Raw genomic sequence first — 17,130 nt, 5'->3', positions numbered from 1 at the left:
TAAATTTTGCACCACCCAATGGAAAACCCCAAGTATTTGGGGAGCTGAAAATAGAGTTTAAGGGGAAGTTCTGACCACAGGCACATGATTCAACCACAGAAGTGTCCTGGAAACAAACTGATGTACGTAACAGTTACATGAGTTACATCTAACGCTAGCCTGCTTGCTAGCCTATATATCTTTTCTTATAAGTTTCTTATTTACTTATGGGTTTGCTCATCTGTTTTATTACAATAGGCTTGTAAGTTTATATTAGAGTATATTTTGCCTATAACACAAGGGACTTGCAGGCCACATCCTGTATGTTGAGCTAAGGCAAAGTTAGCATACATATGTTTGGTACCTTTCACCTGGATAGATGGTGATGAGCTAAAGCATAAAGTTCATATATGGCTGCAACCTTTAACATAGAGAATGCATTGAAGTAGGCTGGCATGGGGGCTTCCTACATTCGTACCGTTTTAAACTTAACAGGTACACCACAACTTGGAACGTGGAAGGAACCGAAATAACCCGTTAGGACAGAAATAACAAATGTGATACCTGACCACAAAAGGGTCATGGTAACAAATTGACATATATGATAGTAAGATGAGATAACTGATGTACTAACCTATAGAAAAAAAGACACTCTAACATTAGTAAGGGGAGGAAATACAAATAAGGAAAAGGGGAACAATCCCTACTGAATATGCATCGAACATAACGGCGTTAGTGTAACATATAAAGGTGGCATCCCAGTTTAGGGGCAGCAGGAGAGAGAGTTGAAGTCCTTGGGAGGTGCCATAATGATGACCACTGGTGATGAGGGGGAAGGCGATGGGGAGGAGAAGACGATGGCTCACATTTCAGGTTGTTCTACAAGGGATGGTATGAGTATATGGATGTGCAGCGGTACATTCTGTAGTATCTCTATCTACCTTACTGAGTTGGGGTGTTTGTGACTGTGCTAAATGTGTTAATAAACTATATTTGTAAATATAAGAGTTCCTATAGTGTGAATGTTGTAACTGTGCACATCGGGGTTCCCAACTATAATCTGAATAATACTGGGCCTGATCTTGGGGCAAGAACCTGTCCATCCTCAATGTGATAACTCGGGATTCTTAAGTAATCAATCGGGTTACACTATAGGTGTGGAAATCTTTCTATTTTCCTAATAAAGATCACAGTAACAAGCTGAAAGCACTGCTTTTGAGTTCTAATATGTCTGTTTTTATTCGGTTACAGTATGTGTGCAGATGTATGTAAGTAGTAAGGCAGGGGAAGAGAAAGATGGGGATGTTTCTGAAGGGGAAAAAAGAGAAGGAGGAAGTGAAAAGGAGAATCATAATTTGAGAAAAAATAGGGAAATTGAACTCTGACCTTGAGCTACTAGGACAGATATAATGTGTTATGCATGCAACATGTTTCTGATTATGCTCTGGATTTCCTGCTACGTGCTCAAGTGGGCAAACAGAACAATCATGTTCCATAAGGTAAGGCTTTGTTTTCTCTTTAAAAATCATTTTGTGCATTCTGAAATCACTTCAGAAGTGTGCCTTTCCTCTGAGATTATGCCCCTCTCCCAAGCAATTTGGGAATAGATAACTAGGCTGACATTTTGTTTAATTATCACCATAAAAAACAAGCTTGTGGTACATTATTGTAATAAATTTTAGCAATAAATGAAATAATACACTAGACTTAACAAAGAAAAAGTGGGGTTTTTTTGGTGGAAACATTAGAAACATTAAAAATCCTTTGTCATTTGGGTCTGTAATAATAGTGGTCATATAAATTATATGATTATCATCATTTTTTTGTGTCACAAAGGTGCCTAAGTCCAATATTTAGGTGTAACTGACATTCTCAAAACTACCGTTCAGCTGCCTAACCCTGTAGGTACCTAAGTGTCCACCAGTTAGAATTTGCAAAGCTATCTAAGACCTGATGCTGCTTCATAGCTAGTGAGTTGCTTGGAGCCCTAGAAGCAAAAGCTCTGGAAGGGTTCTCAAACTAGGCATTCCCGCTATCTCACCGTTGAGCTTGATCCTGATCAGAGGATGCATGGGATCAGGCCTACATGACGGGGCCTCATGCCAAAGAGGGAGTGTGTCTAATCACCCAGTGGTTAGGGCACCACTTGGGATGTGAGAGACTCAAGTTTGAGTCCCAACTCTGCCTGATTTGGAGCAAGGACTTGAACCTGACTGCCCTAGGCTATAGAGTCAATCACGCTCTGTCTTGCTCAAGGAGAAATACTTAATACTTAAATACTTAAAGGAGAACAGCTCCAACAGGACAGATTGAAAGACACCTCCCAGAATAGCCAAAAGCCCAGTGGTTGTGTTGCTGATGTGGGAGACTTGCATTCAAGCCCTTGCTCCAAATCAGGCAGAGAAAGGTGTTGAATCTGTTTCCTACATTCTAGATGAGAGTGCCCAAACTTCTGGGATTTCTGTTCTGAAGTCTCTCAGGGTGTGTCTACATTGCAATAAAACACTCATGTCTGGCCTGTGGCAGGTGACTTGGGCTCATGGGGCTATACAATTAGAGTGTAGATGTTCAGGCCTGGGCTCTGGGGACCTGCGAGGGGGAAGGGTACAGATGTCTATACTGAAATTTTATAGCCTGAATCAGCTGTGGGTGTTTTATTGCAGTGTAGACATACACTCAGTCTCTCTTTTTTTATGAGAAAGGGCTGTCCTGGTGGTGGTGTCTAACTCCAGGAGAGGGTTTACACTTGAGAATCCTGAGCAGAGGGAGATGCCTCCCATGGGCCTGCCTGTCAGGAACCTGTGATCTAGATTAATGGGACCTAGGTGCCTAAGTATCTTTGGGTACGTTTACACTGCAGCTGGGAGCATAAGTGCTGATTTCTTCTGGCACCGGTGGGTGCTCGACCTCCTTTTTCCCCCAGCCCCGCCCCGACTCCACCCTTTCCCTGTCCCCTCCAGCCCCCATTCCAACCCCTTCCCCAAAGTCCCCGCCCCAACTCTGCCTCCTCCATGCCCCTATTCGACTCTTTCCCCACATCCCCGCCCCAGCCCCACCTTTTCCCCGCCTCCTCCCCTGAGTGCGCCACGTTCCCGGTCCTCCCCCCTCCCTCCCGGAGCTTGCTACAGCTGTTTGGCGGCAGCAAGCACAGGGAGGTAGGCTGAGGAGTGGGGACACGGTGCGCTTAGGGGAGGAGGTGGAGGAGGAGGTGAGGCGGGGTGGGGTGGGGAGCTTGGCTGCTGGTGGGTGCAGAGAACCCACTAATTTTTCCCCGGGGGTGTTTCAGCCCTGGAGCACCCACAGAGTCAGCGTCTATGGCTGGGAGGTGTGATTCCCATCACTGGTAGATAGACTCGAACTAGCATACTAAAAATAGCAGTCTGGAGAGTGTGGCATGGTCAGCGGCTTGGGCTAGCTGCCGAGCTTGGACCCCCCAGAGGATTAGGTGGGCTTGGGTTTAGGTGGCTAGCCTGAGATGTCTCCCATGCCGCAACATCCACATTGCTATTTTTAGCACAATAGGTCGAGCAGGGCTAGCGTGAATCTGTCTACCCATGCTGGAAATCACACTAGCCTTTGCTGAGTAACCATGTAATTGTAGATGTTATCCCCACCTTTCCACCCCTAAACTTTCCTTTCTTAGTTTGTTACATTGGGGGAGATTTTAAAGGCACAAATGGGAGTTAGGTGCCAATTTTCATTGACTAACTCCCACTTGTGCCTTTTGTTCTGGAACGACAGTGTATGCTCTTCAGAAGAGGGACCATTTTTTAATTTTTTATTTTACTGACCCACTTTTGGGAACCATAAAAGAATAAATAATTAATACTGATATCAGGTTCAATGACCGGGGGCCCTGCACATCTAAAAGATCACCTTCATTGAGGGGAAGACCATGGCTGACAAATTCACTCCTCTGGCACAATGGAACTTTCTGCCACAAGGGTAAAGCTCATCTGTGCAGGAGAGAAAGCTTTCTCAGGTGCTGGTCCAAGACTGTGGAATGAACTCATCCCTTCCTCTGTAAGTGCCTGACCTACTTCTTTGACTTTCTTTTCTCTAATATAAGCACATAGCAATGCACATGTTTAAAAAAAGAAAAAGAAAAAAAACCCAACAAGCCAAACCATACCAAAACAAAACTCATCACTGCACACACAGTTCTCCCCATGGGGAAAAGAATGAGAGAAAGAATTATTCACATGTGACAGATGTTAGTTATGTTGCTTAAGACATTACTGCAAGGCACTCAGATACAAGGGTGAGGAAGGCGGTATAAAAACCTGTATGTAATAGAATGCCACCAGTGAGGTCAGTGCGGCTTCATGGACATGGTTTGTGTGTTATCTCATAGAATCATAGAATCATAGAATATCAGGGTTGGAAGGGACCCCAGAAGGTCATCTAGTCCAACCCCCTGCTCAAAGCAGGACCAATTCCCAGTTAAATCATCCCAGCCAGGGCTTTGTCAAGCCTGACCTTAAAAACCTCTAAGGAAGGAGATTCTACCACCTCCCTAGGTAACGCATTCCAGTGTTTCACCACCCTCTTAATGAAAAAGTTTTTCCTAATATCCAATCTAAACCTCCCCCACTGCAACTTGAGACCATTACTCCTCGTTCTGTCATCTGCTACCATTGAGAACAGTCTAGAGCCATCCTCTTTGGAACCCCCTTTCAGGTAGTTGAAAGCAGCTATCAAATCCCCCCTCATTCTTCTCTTCTGCAGGCTAAACAATCCCAGCTCCCTCAGCCTCTCCTCATAACTCATGTGTTCCAGTCCCCTAATCATTTTTGTTGCCCTTCGCTGGACTCTCTCCAATTTATCCACATCCTTCTTGAAGTGTGGGGCCCAAAACTGGACACAGTACTCCAGATGAGGCCTCACCAATGTCGAATAGAGGGGAACGATCACGTCCCTCGATCTGCTCGCTATGCCCCTACTTATACATCCCAAAATGCCATTGGCCTTCTTGGCAACAAGGGCACACTGCTGACTCATATCCAGCTTCTCGTCCACTGTCACCCCTAGGTCCTTTTCCGCAGAACTGCTGCCTAGCCATTCGGTCCCTAGTCTATAGCTGTGCATTGGGTTCTTCCGTCCTAAGTGCAGGACCCTGCACTTATCCTTATTGAACCTCATCAGATTTCTTTTGGCCCAATCCTCCAATTTGTCTAGGTCTTTCTGTATCCTATCCCTCCCCTCCAGCGTATCTACCACTCCTCCCAGTTTAGTATCATCCGCAAATTTGCTGAGAGTGCAATCCACACCATCCTCCAGATCATTTATGAAGATATTGAACAAAACCGGCCCCAGGACCGACCCTTGGGGTACTCCACTTGATACCGGCTGCCAACTAGATATGGAGCCATTGATCACTACCCGTTGAGCCCGACAATCTAGCCAGCTTTCTACCCACCTTGTAGTGCATTCATCCAGCCCATACTTCCTTAACTTGCTGACAAGAATACTGTGGGAGACCGTGTCAAAAGCTTTGCTAAAGTCAAGAAACAATACATCCACTGCTTTCCCTTCATCCACAGAACCAGTAATCTCATCATAAAAGGCGATTAGATTAGTCAGGCATGACCTTCCCTTGGTGAATCCATGCTGGCTGTTCCTGATCACTTTCCTCTCATGCAAGTGCTTCAGGATTGATTCTTTGAGGACCTGCTCCACGATTTTTCGGGGGACTGAGGTGAGGCTGACTGGCCTGTAGTTCCCAGGATCGTCCTTCTTCCCTTTTTTAAAGATTGGCACTACATTAGCCTTTCCCTTTCTATGAACCAAACACATTTTAGAGTGTAAAATTGTTTTAGTGTTCTTTATGTGGGATTTTAAAGATAATTTGAAAAACTACAGACATTTTGATGTCCCCTCTGTCAGCTTTTAATTTGCGTTAGTGCCTATGTGTGTGAGCAAACATTTATGGGTCAGGTCCTGAAGTCAGACAGAGCTGCAGAAGAGCATTTGAGAGCAGGTGGTGTCTAGCCTGTTATGTCTGGATTTTTTTTTATATTGCTGGTAGAAACTCACAGTAATTTGGTAACAGCTTTGCTTTTTAATACTTAAAAAAACAACAACAGAGTGTACCAAACCTTGAGGTCCTTACTCAGATTTTACAACGTTGGTCTATTGGCTGTTAATGTTAGTCCCATTTTCCAGAGAACACACTGAGTAAGAATTTCAGGATTTGAACCTGTAACAATTAGGAAACAAAGGAAACCAGAAATCTGGTTTTGTTTTTCATTCCTCCCAGCAGAGAATCAATGCCCAAAATATGAAAGTATGTTCCCATAGACAGCACAAGCTGAAAAGTATGTGTACCCAACAGAAAAATCAGAGGGGTACACAATCAGAGGGGTACACATTTATTGGTTGTGGGTTTATTTTTGTTGTTGTTTTGCTTTTAATTTACTTATTTGGAATTTTATTGTAATTTGAGGGAGCAACAAAATTAAAATGTCATTAAAGTAATTAAGTCTGTATACCTCTCCCACCCCATTTCTGTAATGTTTAACTTTTAAAAAGAGGCCTCTGGTAGGTGACTATGTCACTATGGAATCTATTTTGCAAAATTTATATTGGGATATATAACACTTAGGGAAAGTAGGCAGACAAAGACACAGAAAAGATTGGAAAATTACATTTTATATTTCATTGTGCTGTGCAGTGAACATTGAACTTTCTTTTATATCCTGCAGCCATAATCTCATAATACTAGGTTTTTTTTTTTAAATCCCTTCTTTTTGTTTGCAGATTCTCCAGGAAGTAGCAGCCTATCTAAAAGAAATAAATGATAACTCTGAAAGTTCTTTGGTACAGTACAGATACCGATTAATTCTGATGTATTTTTAGTCATGTTTCATTAAATATGTAAAATGATGAGTTGCTAGTATCGGTGAGAGGGGGAAATGGAACATAATTAATAGATGAAAGAATGCCCCCTTCAAAATGTAGCTGCTGTAAGTATACTTGGCTGATCATGACATTTCTAATTCCAGCCTTCATATCTATATTTTAGATTGACTCTACCCTCGGGCCTCAGGAGTGAGCTTCATTACTGAAAAGTCATGGGAAGTCATGTTTATTGTCTCAGCAGGTAGCTGCACTTTAAGCGTAATACTGAAAGACATGAGAAAGCAGAGGCCAGTTTGTGTTATTAGAGACCCACTGCAGCTTCCCAACAGATGTGCACAGCAGAAAAAAAAAAGTTAAAGTAGTACATGCTTCAGAGTCTATCAAGCTTTAAATATTTCTGCTTTAAAGACGTCAGCTTAAGTTCTTTACTTTTCCCAAATACATGATAATGGTGTAAGCAATCTCTTCCGTGGGAGAAAATGTGGCCAATCTCACTGTATAAGCAACACTGTCTGTAATCCTTTGTGTAGACTGTGAGCATTTCAGCCTTACCCCTGAGATGCATATCAGTTCTTTAACTGTGCCCATGGAAGGATTTGAGTATTAAAAGTGACTACAGTAATGAAATATTTGTTTATTCAATTTCAGAAAGGATATTTATCTCTGTGGCTGCAAATCAAAACATTATGCTAACATACTTCAGCTATGTAGTCAGCAACACGGCAAGCCTAGACAGTCTTGCTCTCTCTTTGTCACATAATATCCTTAGCGTCTAATAACGTTCTGATAAAGGGACTGTGCTACATGTCCAGCCATGTCTATTGCCATAGGGTGGTTTCCAAATTACAGTGCATTGTGATGAGTCGAGATTGACCAGCGTGGTCTGACTAGCTCCCAGCACATGAGAAGCTGCTGACAGGGCTAGTGCATGCTAATAGCAGTATTATCATTTGATAATGCGGCACCATCGATAATGTTTTCACTGAGTTAGCTTTATTGCTGGATATTATTTTCTGTAGAAGAAACGCTTGTGGTGTTTACTATTATTATAAGTGTTACTAATTTATCATTCTGCCATAGTACCTATACTCTCAGTAGTAATACTTAGCACATCTGTAGTGGTTTACTAACAGTAACAAATGAATCCATGGTTTAATACATACGTATTGGCAGAAATCACTCAAGATATCCAGATAACCCACCTATTTACTTGTAGCTTCTTTATTATCTGCCCATAATTGGAGTATTAGAGAGTATTAGCTTGCTCTCTCACCAACACAAGGTGGTCCAATAAAAGCTATTACCTCACTCACTTTGTCTCTATAATATCCTGGGACCAATATGGCTACAACTACATTGCATACAATAATTGGTGGTGTTCATACTACTTTCTGAACCTGACACTCACCAAGTGTGTATTAAAACAAATGGGTTGAAGTGGAGAAATCTGCTAAACTCTGACAAATTTTCCAGATCATTGATATACTTATTGATACGTACATCATTTGTACCCATAGTGAGAAACATACCTCAGAATGTTTTCCATGCCACCCCATAGACACTTCATAACCTTTCTTCTTTTATGGCTTGTTTGTCTACCTGTTCTGTCTGTCATTATCTAAACAAATCCAATCTGGTCCTTATGTAATTATGTATTTTTATGTAATCTAACATAACCTATGTAGTCTAGTCTATGTTATGGCAAATGCATACTCTCATAAAGGCATACTTAAGCATATAAGAAGCGGATTTGCATTTTGGAATTATTGCATTATGGATTCAGAGCCATAATTACATCTTTTATAATTACATTGCCACCTGTTATCCCACAGTGGATTAGCACTAAGATATTTAGCAAAGTGGTTCTAGAACTGAAACATATTGGAAAATTCACAGGGCTTATAACAATACTCAAATTCACTTGGGTACCTGGTACAGTAGTCTGCTCCTTACGCCCAGGGTTTCATACATTTTTGTTTTTTAACTCTAAAACCGTGAAAAATTCACCTAGTTTCAGATCACAATGTGGTTAAAGTTTGCAGAATCAGGCTCTTATTAAATAATGTTTATGATGTGCTTTCAAGATCTTAATTTGAAAAGTGCTATAATAGGGCAAAGCAGTACACATGTTCAGCCTATTTATTGCACATGTCTGAGGCTTGTGTGCACAGTTTAGTCCTTGGGGCGAGATACTCTTTTATCTAGTAACAGGCCAGGAATGAAAAGGGCCAGTAGGAATGGCAGTGGAGACTTCATCACACACACACAAACTCCAGAGTGGATTCTTCATTTTCAGCGGGCCATAGCTGAACTTACCTGGGAGAGGAGCAGGGACAGCACAGCTGCCTCATCAGTGACTAACTCCCATCCAAGGAGTTTTACTACTGTTATGCCACATACTCTTCATGTCCTCTAGTTGCCTGACAGATTCCCAAGCAGTATCGGTCCTGATTGTTTCTTATGTTGAGCATCAGGCAATGTGCTTCTCCTTCCCTTACACACTGTATCTTTGATTGGCCAATCATATTGACTCTATCATTCACTCCCTCAGTCAGGCTGATCTTCCCCTATTGGCCCTTTTTGGGGTTCTCTTCCTCACTGCTATTGCCATGCCCAGACCCATCTCCTTGCACTGGATCCTATCTAAGATCTCCAAGGGCTGATGCACTACCCATGCTGCATGTGTGTGTGTGTGTTTGAAAATATCCTATCTCAGGTGTTTCTATGAGCATGCATATTTCATTAGCATATATAAATGAGTGATTTCAGTGAGATGCTGGTGCTTAGAAATGCACAGGACTACATATCGGGGTCACATGCATATTCTCTGTTGAAAAAGAGTGCAGCAGACATCTACCTTGCTCTAGAGTGAGGCTAGAGTGAGATAGCTTTGAAAATCCCACAGGAAAACAGATGGAGCAAAACTGAGCATCTAGTTTCTTTGCCTTTGAAAATTCCCCTCCAAGAGCCAAATTCAACTCCCAATTAAATCAATGGAAGGGCCCCCCTTTGACTGTAGTAGCAGGAGTTGGCTCAAACCCTAAATCCATTACAACAGAAAGTGAAGAGTTTCATGTATCCTCTTCACTGGGCAGCATTCCATTTGATGTGTCTTAGACTTAAACCCATGCAATTTAGTGGCCCATGCTGTTTTGAAACTCTCTCCTCACACTACAGTACATAAGTCTGTCACTAGCAAAGGCACTGTATGGCATAAAGTCTAATGAACTGTGCCTTACACATGGCTGATTGTTAAAGAAAACATTTATTTGAAGGGTGAGCGGTGTGGACTTAGGAGATAACTGAAAGAAGATTCTCCAAAATCTCCATTCTCCAAAAAGAAACAAATAAGCTATTTATTATGTTTGCTGCCAGTATTTCAATTCTCCCCAGTAACATATTTCTGTGAGGAGTACAGCCTTTAGGTTCTTTATAATAACTGTCTCTCCCTCCTGCAGAGGATGTCTCAATCAGCATGTCAGGAAGGGTCATTTGACGACATCAAATCACTTGTCTTTTTATCTTGCACTGTCTTCATTGCTCTGTGCCTAGGCAATTTTGTATTGCCTTTGGTTTATATGGTTGATAAAGGTAATAGTGTCAATGTAATATACTTAGGTGTTTGACTTGGTATCACACAACATTTTGATGAAAAAACTAGAGCAATATAGAATTAACATGGCACACATTAAATGGATTAAAAGCTGGCTAACTGATCAGTCTCAAAATGTAACTGTAAATCAAGCAGTTGTGTTTCCAGTGGGGTCTCACAGGAACTGGTTCTTGGTCCTATGCTATTTAACATTTTTATCAATGACCTGGAAGGAAACAAAATCATCATTGATACAATATACAGATGGCACAAAAAATGGGGGAATGGTAAATTATGAAGAGGACAGATTACTGATTCAGAGTGATCTTCACTTGGTAAACTGGGCACAAGCAAACAATATGCTTTTTAATATGGGCAAATGGAAATGGATATAGCTAGGAACAAAGAATGGGGGATTATAGGGAACTCCAGCCTGGGAAGTTGTGACTCGGGAAAATATTAGGGGGTTGTGGTGGATAATCAGCTGAATATGAGCTCCTACTGTGACTCTGTGGCCAAAAAGAGCTAATGTGATCCTGAGATGCATAAATAGGGGACTCACGGGTAGGAATAGAACACTTATTTTATCTCTATACTTGGCACTGGTTTGACTGCTGCTGGACTCCTGTGTGCAGTTCTGAGGCCCAAAATTCAAGAAGAATATTGATATATTCAAGAGAGCTCAGAGAAGAGCCATGAGAATGATTAAAGGATTAGAAAACATGCTTTATAGTGACAGACTCAAGAAGCTCAATCTATTTAGCTTAACAAGAGAAGGTTAAGGGGTGACTTGATCATAGTCTGTAAGTACTTACATGGGGAACAAATATTTAATAATGGGCTCTTCAATCTACCAGAGAAAGATATAGCACAATCCAATGGCTGAAGCGGAACGTAGGCAAACTCAGACTGAGAAATAAGGCATATATTTTTAACAGTGAGAATAATTAACCATTGGAACAATTTACCAAGGTAGATTCTCTGTTATTAACAATTTTTAAATCAAGATTAGATGTTTTTCTAAAAGATCCGGTCTGGGAATTATTCAGGGCCAGTTTGTTGGCCTCTGTTATACAGGAGGCAGACTATATGACCACAATGGTCCTTTCTGGCCTATGAATTTATGATTTGTGCTGTGCAAGGTACAGCATGGTTGGTTTGCTGTTGTATTTTTACACTTCTAATAAAAGGCTCACTTCCCTTGTAGTAATTGTAACAGCAGACAGAGCATTAAAATGGGGCATCTCAGCATTAATACAAATGCGTGTATGTGTGTGTGTGTGTGTGTATATTATATATAAATAAAAGGAAATAAAAAACTGGCTAGGCACAGAGCAATGAATTCAGTGCAAGATAACAAGATAAGTGCATATAGTCAAATGACCCTCTCTGACATGCTGATTCAGATGTCCTTTGAGGGAGGGAGTGTCAGTTATGGTAAAGAACCTGAAGGCTGTACTTCTCACAGAAATTTGTTACTAAGGAGAAGTGAAATACTGGCAGAAAGCTACACGGCATAATCAAAACATCACTTGATTATCATTCATTCAGGAATATTATTTTCATTAAGGACATAGAGATTTCAAGAGCTTTCATACTTCAGTCTCTTAGAAAAACTCAGTCAAAGCATGACCCCCAGCTTGAAAGTCAGTTAATAAAAGCTTTCCAAATTGGAGGTAGGCAGTAGTGCTCACCAAGGTGATGTTTGTCACTATTTGAATTGACCTTTCTGTGAAGTCTGAAAACCAATTCCGATGTGATCGTAAAAGCAGCCGTTTGGTAATATCCTATTTTATTGACAAAAGGGGAGGGAGTCAACTCATTTTCATAACAATATGCTTGAAGAAATCCTTAAGTACTCTATCATTTACATTTGTTTTCCAGTATAGCCTGTGAAAATGTTATCGGGCTAGGGTGGGGACATTTCCTTGTTTTTTAAGAAGAAAAGTCTAAAGTTAGTGAGCAAGAATGAAGAAACATTTAACAAACATGGACTTTTCTCTGTTCGTTAGCCTATTCTAGCCTTGAAGGAGACCTCCTTTTAAAAATAAGTAGTTCTTATTGAGAATATTTTTACTTAAATGGAAAGGGACAGAAAAGGAATAAAAATACAAAGCAAAACAAGCAACAAATGAAAAAGTGCTGGCACATCCACTACTATGTCAGAATGTGTAGGGTCCTGGGAGACAGCAATGGCTGGATGAGAGGATGCAGGAATGGGTCTCAGGAGACCTGGGTTCTCTTCCTGCCTCTGCCACTTATATTCTGCAGCCATGATGAATAGTTTATTCAATGAATTCATTCTCTTTTTCTGAATGTGAATTATCCTTGTTCAAGAAGTGATTTTCACTGATTAGTTCATTATGCATAATTGTTGGGTGAATGATTTGTATGAACAAATTGCAGCCTATCAGTTGTTCATGAGCAGTTCACTGTAAGTATTCATGATTTGGCATTTGAGTTGCAGGACTGGTTCCCCATATAACATAGAAACATTTTTGATCCTTAGTTAGATAAACTAAGCTTTCTAAACAGAAGTGCCTGAAGAAATAACTGAAGTTTTGATTCTGTTGGGGATTGGATGGAGTGGTGAAGACCCTCATTCTAGGAAACAACATATAGCAAGCAATAAACAGTGAAAGGGAATGATAGGAGATTAAATTTTTTTGATGTCCTCCTTTGCACAAAACAGGACATTATTTTTAGCTACATATATGGACCCCTGGTTTGAAAACAATGAGGTTCCTTTTTGACTGATGACGAAATGTAAAGAAGATTTATTGGTTGTCTAGCAAGACTTTCCATTCAATTTTCTCTTCATGCCAAGTAATTGTCTGCTCCTAATGAAGCCAGATCTTTGTTTTGCTCATCTAGTTGTTTCTGTGCTAGAACTGAAAGGGTGGTCAAGGGTCTTCAAGATACTGCTGTGTAATTCGTTCATCCCATATAAACAATAACACACTTTTATATGTCTGCCAAGGAAAAGCATGCATAGAATACACTGGTCTCCATTGAACAGCATATATGTGCAGAGTGTTGTTTGACTGGCATTAAGCATGTTAGTGGCAGGTCTCTCACTTGGGCTTTTTGAGTGGTCTGTCTTATTGCTCTGTGAAGTGTCCCAAACCAAGTTGTACTCGAGGTTGTCTGCTCTAGTCATTCCCCTTCTTCAGTAGTTGGCTGCATTTCACTTATTCAGCTGAATTACCTGGCGTGCCCTGAAGTACTGTGAGAATGCCTCTGTCACTTATAGTGGCCTCTGCCACTCCCCAACATCATCTATCCCCTGCTGTAGCTGCTCATTGTTTACTTTGACCTCCTACATCTACAAAAAAAACCAACTTTTGCCCTTCCTCTTCCGTCACCTAACCTACCAAAAGCACAAAGTGTCTGCATGTATATCCTCTTGAATATTTATTCACACTAGTCTTCACAACACTTTTGCTTCTATGAACATTCTTATGAATAAAACCATGCTCTCCTGACTGGTTGCTAATAAAAGGAGTTGCAAATACAAGCCAAGTCACTTTGCAAGTGCTGTTATTTGCAAGAACATTTGCCATTTCCCCCCTGTATTTCTCCAGTTCAATATGACTCCTTCAAAAAACTGGTCATAAGAACTTTGGGGAAAATTCTCAGCTTGTGTAAGATGGCATAGCTCCACAATTAAATACTGGTTTACACGAACTCAGGATCTACCCATCTATTTTTAATCACCAGTTTTGTGATGATCCCTTCAATAATATTTATTTCCAAAGAGACTGATTTCATTAACACAATGTTTGTCAATTCAGCCTCTTAAAAAAAAAACACCAAAAAACAATCCCTCCAAGAAGTTTTAATTAATTATAAGGGGCAAAATCAGGAAAACATGCAAATATTAAGAAAATAATGCAGTTTTGCAAAGTGCAAGAGGGAGATTAATACACGTATGTGTTCCTGTATAGGGAGAAGCACTTTAAATAGAGCTGTGTGCAGAGGCAGGCACAATGGAATATCTATTCTTGCAAATTGTTTTCAGTAAATCTATCTAATCTATTTATTTATCCCCAGATCTTGTGCATTTAGATCAGAGTTCTGCCAGCTGAATTAATAATTCTTATCTGAAAGTAATTAGGTTGGTCCGTAAGTTTTCACCCTGTGTTGTTCCACATCATATCAAACTGAGTGATGTCTCATCACATTAGCATACAATGCTTTGTGGTGTAGCACAGCATAGTGTGGTGGAAGACGAGAAATGATGCAGCATTCCCAACTGGAGTGAACTGGTAAGTGTCAGTGGTATTAGGTATTTGGGAACATCACAGTTTGATTACTCTCTGAAGAATTTGTTTTTTATCTCCCCTTTACATTTAAAGCACTTAAATGTAGACGTTAACTTTTACGACCCAGATTAGAACAGGAGAAACACTGTAAGTACCCCAAAAAAACATTCAAACCTACCTTTTAGTGACAAAAATGTGCCAGTTCTGAATTTATTGACCATCTGCCAGCCTTCAGTCACTACTAGATAGTTGTCATTGCTTGTTATTTGATGCACTTTTATAATGACTTACTGCAGGGAGCTACCAGTATCTCCATCACAATGGTTAATGAGGTCACCGTCTATCCACAAGCATCTCAGTCCATAATTATTTCCAGTCACTATACCTAGTATGTCAGTTCACCATTAAAGCAATGTATTTATACATGGCATATGTCCCTTTCTTTATTGCTAAGGTTTCTGTTGCTTCCTGATTATTAACATTTTTATAGATAAGACATCTACTCAGCTAGCCCCATTCAAAATAATCTTCTCAGGATATAACAGCAAAGACAACAGTTAAAATAATTGATCACAAGAATTTAAGACAAAGTCCTCTTTTTCATGTATTGTAGATCTCTATTGCATTCCCTGTGCCATATTTTGTAATTGGAATTTTCATTGATGTCAATGGGCATACAGAGAGTCTTATTATTTATTATTTTTATTATGGTGGCTCCCAAGTGTCTCACTGAGGATTGGGGCTCCATTGTGTGATGTTTTACCAGTATATAAGAAGACAAAGTTCCTGTCCTGAGTAGTTTATAATCTAAAAAGGCAAGACGTACTGTATTAAGGAGGTGAGGGAAAGCAATAAAAATATGTGAGCAAAGTTAGAGAAGAAGGATTTCCTTGTGGTTAAGGTACTACACTAGTACTTGGGAATCCGGTTGGTATGTGTACACAGCCCACAGGAGCAAGCCTCCAGACTGAGATGACAGACTCTGGCTTGCCGGGCTCACGATAGCACTCTAAAAATAGCTTAGACAGCATCTTCAAAGCACTGTCTACATTGGTATTTTTGGAGTGCTAATGTGAGCTCCACTCGCCTGAGTCTGTTTATCTGGGCTGGGAGACTCACTTCCATGTGCTGCATAGACATATCCAGTGTGTCTATTAAGGGAGGTCTGGACTTGCTGAATTTCCCTCTTACCCATTTGATTGACAGAACTTTATTTTGGAATTACATGCGCACACATACACGGATTAACAATAGGAATTTCCAGCCTGTGGGGAAATTCTTATATTTCAAAATTTATAGATTCATAGATATTTAGGCCAGAAGGGACCATTATGATCATCTAGTCTGACCTCCTGCACAATGCAGGCCACAGAATTTCACCCACCACTCCTAAAAAAGACCTCACACCTATATCTGTGCTATTGAAGTCCTCAAATTGTAGTTTGAAGACCTCAAGGAGCAGAGAATCCTCCAGCAAGTGACCCGTGCCCCATGCTACAGAGGAAGGCGAAAAACCTCCAGGGCCTTCCAATCTGCCCTGGAGGAAAATTCCTTCCCGACCCCAAATATGGCGATCAGCTAAACCCTGAGCATATGGGCAAGATTCATCAGCCAGATACTACAGAAAATTCTTTCCCGGATAACTTGGATCTTACCCCATCTAAAAACCCATCACAGGCCATTGGGCCTATTTACCATGAATATTTAATTACCAAAACCATGTTATCCCATCATCCCATCAATTTGTTTTTGTCCGGGACTGAGATGAAAGAAAAGTTCCAACAAATTTCAGTTCAGAAATGTCAAAATGTTTCATTTCCACATTTTCAATCAAAATGAAACTTGGACATTTCCAACTTGAAACGTTTCATTTCAGGTCCTTTGAACATTACTCTATGTCCTACTGAGCTGCACTCGTCCATCATAGGAGTTATAATTCAGCTGCCTTATGTCCTGATTCTCCTCCAGCTGGTAGGCTATCTGGCTAGACTGTGTCACTCATTATGCACCATGGTCATGTGACCCACCTGATACATGTCAGTTCATTATGTGAGATGTAGTCCAGCCAGGAAGCCCAGCTCACATTAGAAAATGGGGGCATGAGTCACCTGAAGTGCATCTCCTATGAAGCACCACAGTAGTTCAAGCGGAAGCAGAATAATGTTGAAATCACCTAAAACAGAACATTTCAGTTCAGTTTGTCAAACCAAAATGTTTCCGTTCACATGACCTGAAACAAAAGATTTAGTTTAGATTTTCCCAGTGGGGAAAGTTCTGTGACATTAGAAGTACGTGTGTGTACGTGGAAAAACAGTGGCTATTTCTGAATCTGAGCAAGAACAGAGGGATCTGCATAGACAGGAGACATTATATTTGTCCATTTATCCTATTAAGTATCTGACAAAAGAGATGAAGTGTTTGGCTTAAGAAGCA

The 17,130-nt window shown here is 40.7% G+C and overlaps 2 long non-coding RNA genes across 16 annotated transcripts in view; both read left to right on the top strand.

The window, feature by feature from the left end:
- LOC125637367 (uncharacterized) overlaps positions 1 to 17,130 on the top strand; it is a 308,688-nt gene that overhangs the window by 162,740 nt on the left and 128,818 nt on the right. The window lies entirely within an intron of this gene.
- Positions 5,529 to 7,467, top strand: LOC142069590 (uncharacterized). Its single transcript, XR_012665504.1, has 2 exons — positions 5,529 to 6,798; positions 7,004 to 7,467. It is a non-coding gene; the product is annotated as an uncharacterized LOC142069590 (long non-coding RNA).

The sequence above is a fragment of the Caretta caretta genome, chromosome 1 (genome assembly GCF_965140235.1).
Source record: "Caretta caretta isolate rCarCar2 chromosome 1, rCarCar1.hap1, whole genome shotgun sequence".
Lineage (NCBI taxonomy): Eukaryota > Metazoa > Chordata > Testudines > Cheloniidae > Caretta > Caretta caretta.
The sequence above is the reverse complement of the archived record's forward strand: the minus strand, read 5'-3'. Positions and strand labels throughout refer to the sequence as shown.